The 4,914-nt window shown below is 36.3% G+C and overlaps 1 pseudogene; it reads left to right on the top strand.

Annotated features, from left to right (window-relative positions):
* The first annotated feature begins 3,377 nt into the window (after positions 1–3,377).
* On the top strand, positions 3,378–4,200 carry LOC122478761 (annotated as a pseudogene).
* The last annotated feature ends 714 nt before the right edge of the window (positions 4,201–4,914 follow it).

Here is a 4,914-nt window from a genome sequence, read left to right as displayed (position 1 = left end):
GCCAATTGTGAATAATCTAAACAAGTAAGTGGCAATTTAAGAAGCCAACAACAACAACAAAAATAGAAAATGTGCAATTTAACATGAGAAAAATAATATGAAATTTTTTGCTTTACTTCTATTGAGATTTATTTTAAATATATATTTTAATTGAGTGTTAATATTAAATAGCTCTTGCACCTACCAGTATCTCTCAATCATCTATTATCTATCTCTCTCCCCTGTCCACTTTTCAGTTGTACTATACATAGTGGAGAGTCTAGCTGCCAGTTTGGGTACATGGGATGAAGCGCATTTCTGAACTTCTTGTCATATATAAGTAGGCATATGATAGAGTTCTGGAAAACAAGATACAAACTGATTAGATCTTCAAGTGAAAATAATTTCTTAATTTTTTACCTTTACAAGTATTCTATTTGTAATATTCTACTTTATTCCAGTTTCAGACTCCATCTTTTCAGTTTTGCCAGTTGTTTTAGTCTGTATTTACTGATGTACAAAACAAGTACTTCTCATGTGTTAAAATGCACTAAATGAACCCAGCAATGCTGATTGATAGCACCGTTAGAGTAAGAGCAATTGATTTCAGTCTTGACTACTATTTAGTTGTTATGTGACCTTGGAAAAGTTATTTAACATCTTTGAATTTCAAATTCTTCATCTGTAAAACAGTTATAGTAATAGCCATATCACATATATCATATGATTAATGTCAAGTTGGAAAACAGAAACTATATGTTGAATCCTGAGAATACTGTCTCAATGATTTCTTTCATTATTGTTGTAATTACTACTATTAACATTTTAACTAGAATGCCAGAAGCTTTTGATCACAAAGCAAAGCCATATTACCTGTCCTTTTTGTGCCTAAATTATGGTGGCCTCGGGAAATTTATTGTTGGAAATTAGACATTCCTTAATGTGTCCTTCCCACTCTTCTGAGAGTTCACAATGAAGTGTCTCATGTATGCTCACAAAAGAAACCAAAAAACAAACAAACAAACAAAACAAAACAAAAAACAAAACATACCCTGTCATTTATTTGGGAAGACTTCATGGTGCCACTGTTATTGACATAATAGTATTCATGTGCAGTCTACTTTTACTGATGATACAAACATTTCTATGTATTCTTGGAATCAAAACATTGATAACTTCTATGGAAAGTTAGGAAAAATGGCCTTATCTCTGATACTCTGCAAAATGTTATCATTGTAGCCCTGCATATAAAAGTTTACACCAAGATACCCTTGCCATATTAGCTCCATAAGTTACCAGCTTTCACCAACATCTTTCCATTAAGTTTTGTTTTGTTTTGTTTTGTTTTGTTTTGTTTTGTTTTTTGTTTTCTATCTCTAAACACAGGAACAAACTTTAAATTTAAGCAGGTAAGAATACAGTCATAATAAAACAATCTTCCTTGTCTGATATCACACATCTCCTCTACCCACCCAAAAAATAATGGGTATAAAGCAACCCAAAGCAACCCCATACCTTATTATTATTATATGATTACTACAACTATTCAGAACGTAAATCAAAAATTGGGAAACAAGAAAATGGGATTCATAAATATTCAAAATAATTGTTGGGCCAGTGAAATACAAGTCAAAATGTGTGTGTGAGAAGCTGGGAAGCCAAAAACGTTAAAATTCTACCTGAAGTATGCTACTTTTCCTTGTAAAGTAAGAAATACTATCAACAAAAGCATGTTTGAGTTTTATGCTTTGCAAAAGTAAGATTTAAAATGTTCTTCATGGTATCCGATAGCACAGAAGCCTAACAATAAAGAGAATTATCATGCCTAAAAATATTCATATTTTTATAATGGGAAAAGGCAGAAAAAGTCATCACCTTTATTCTGATTTTGACATGGTGGCATGCAAGTTAAAGACATATATTCTAACAATAGATTTAAAGTGTTTAGTATGTGTTGATAATACCAGATAAACATTTTCTCTTTTATGCCTTATATTTATGATTATTATGTTGTGAGCAATGTCTTATCCAAAGAAGAGTTAAATGAATATGAATCAGGAACATAAGTCAGATAACATTCATTTGTATAATTCTGTTAAAGAATAAAAACAATTTCAAATATTACAATAGATGAATACAAACAATTTACATATGACATCCTGCACTTTCTATCATCTTAGAATTTCTAAAATACTTACACTTTCTCATGCTATTATCTCAGTTATTGTAGAAGAGACATGCTATTGACAGGTTTTGGATAATTATTTCCATTTTACATTGAGATAAATTGTGACATTGAAATACCTCATGGATTTTCTTAACAGTATATTATTTCAACGATTTGGACCAATGAAACAGTGATGTAGGGATATGACTGAGGTAGTGGTATGAAAGAAATAGACATGAAATAGACAATAATACATGACCCATAGAAAGAATACAGGGTTATAAGTGAGAGTCTCTTGTTTTTAATTTCAGTGATCTATAATGTGTGAAAATAAATCTTTCAGACTCAGCTTTCTCATTAATAAAAGTCAGATAATACACAGTCTCCAATTGGTCTCCTGTGAAGATTTAAAATAAAAATTAAAAAAAAAACAAGAAAAACTATATAAAATTCCATTCAAGTTCTTAGCACATGGTATAAAAGTTCACTCATTAGTTTTGCATTGCCATTTTATTTATGTTAGCCACAACTACATTTATATTAATCACTTTCCCCAGCCCTCCCCACACCTACACCTCCCCACACACACAGTTTATTTGATCTTTTAAATATTACATAAATAATTAAGGTCTCAGAATGCTATCTTTGTTATAAATAGCTTTCTCTTCTGATTTTTTAAAGAAAGCTCTCAAGCTATTAAGTCAAACTTAAATCCATGCTTTTTGAAATGGACATTGTGTCTAATATTTAAATAATAAATACATATGTTTTCATTCCTTCTAGTATAATGGATATTTAATGATGGAGAAATCCAGTTTTGTAATGTTTATTTACTTGAGAGAGAGAGGGAGACTAAGAGAGCAGGTGGAGGAGGGGGAGAGAGAGAGGGAGAGAGAAAAAAACAAGCAGGCTCCACACTGTCAACACACAGCCTAACCCAGGGCTCAGCCCCCACCAACCATGAGATCATGACTTGAGCTGAAATCAAAAGTTGGAGTCTTAACTGACTGAGCCAACCAGGTGCCCAGAGAGATCTAATTTAAATACTGTAGAGTGTTGGCAGGGGGGTGGGGGGGTGTGGGGGCAGGCCCCTTTGGCAGGGTAGGTGTGGTCTTCTGTGGCTGGAGGGCAGAGCCTGATGTCCAGCACCTGGGGATGTGGGTCAGGGTGGACATGCACCAGATTTTGAGTGGGGGTCATCAGCTTCCTCTGAAAAAAGATTAGGTACAACATGAAGCAGAATGGTGCAAACGGGAAGAGCATGAGCTCTGACATCAGACAGGGGGACAGAGAACTTCTAGTTGTCCAAGAGAAGTAGTCTGCAGAAATATTTACCACCTTGGAGTAATAAAGAGAAGAAAGAGGGACATCTGGGTGGCTCAGTAAGTTAAGCGACCCACTTCTACTCAGGTCATGATCTCGTGGTTCATGGGTTCGAGCCCTGCGTCCAGCTCTGTGCTGACAGGTCAGAGCCTGGAGCCTGCTTAGGATTGTGTATCTTTGTCTCTCTCTACCCCTCCTGCACTTGCTATCTTTCTCTCTCATCAATAAACATTAAAATTTTTTAATTAAAAAAATAAAGAGAAGATAGAGTATAAATAAAGTATTCTAACCCCATGGGGGAAAAAGTCAACTCCATAAAACTGTGGAGGAAAAAAGAGATGTGTCAAAAAGAATCATCTATAGAAAGAAGATTGCAGTCTGTCAGAATGTGGTTCCAAAAATTTTAAGAAAAGTGAGCATTTTAAATGTACCTAGTATCCATTTGCAAGAGGAAACATAGCTCAATCCTCAGGAAAGAAGCATGGCTACATGCAGTCACTGCCCTATGTGGACTCAATATGCATCTATGAAGGAAGACTGTTTTCTGGGAAATTATGGAAAATCCAGATTGAACAGAGTTCAAAGAGGCAGGATTTCAATCACAGGGGCTGGCTTTCTCTACTGCATTTTGGAAACTTTTGCCAGCTCATTCTTAAGACAAGGAGCCCAGAAGGGAATTAGAATGATGGAGATGCTGCTAGGAACAGTGTAGTGCCCCCTTACCTGAATAACCAATCATCAGGGAGCTGTATTGTGCTACTTTTGCTCCAGAATCACTTCTTGGCCACAACCCATCACTGATGCAGGTTTAAAAATACAAATTTAAGGATGGTGCTGGCAGCTTACAGAAGAGGACATGAAATGGACATCAAATGATATATTCCCCTGGGAGCATGCTGCAGACAGAGGCACTCATGGATGTGAGACTTCTAATTGGATTTTTATCACACAGTCTTTTTATGATTACAAATGAAGGAAAAAAAGGAAGAAGAAGGTGACATCTGCCATTCTTCAGGATGTCCTGCTGATTGATTGGTGACGGTGTCAGGGAAGCCAAGGACTGGAAGCCTGGCGAGTGGTGCTTGTGCCCATATGTCATCAGCATCATTGCTTATAGGATTCATGAGAAGATTCTAGGATGGATAAAGGAGTTAAACCGGATACCTGATGCATATGTGACCTACAACAGAAAAGAATGAATGTACCAGGCCTGTGTTGAAGCTAAGTCACATTTTTTTTAATGTTTATTTATTTTTGAGACAGAGAGAGACAGAGCATGAACACGGGAGGAGCAGAGAGAGAGGGAGACACAGAATATGAAACAGGCTCCAGGCTCTGAGCTGTCAGCACAGAGCCCGACACGGGGCTCAAACCCACAAACCGTGAGATCATGACCTGAGCCGAAGTCGGACGCTTAACCGACCAAGCCACCCAGGCGCCCCAAA

The sequence above is a fragment of the Prionailurus bengalensis genome, chromosome A1 (genome assembly GCF_016509475.1).
Source record: "Prionailurus bengalensis isolate Pbe53 chromosome A1, Fcat_Pben_1.1_paternal_pri, whole genome shotgun sequence".
NCBI lineage: Eukaryota > Metazoa > Chordata > Mammalia > Carnivora > Felidae > Prionailurus > Prionailurus bengalensis.
Note: the sequence above shows the minus strand (reverse complement) of the source record. Positions and strands in the feature narration are given on the sequence as shown.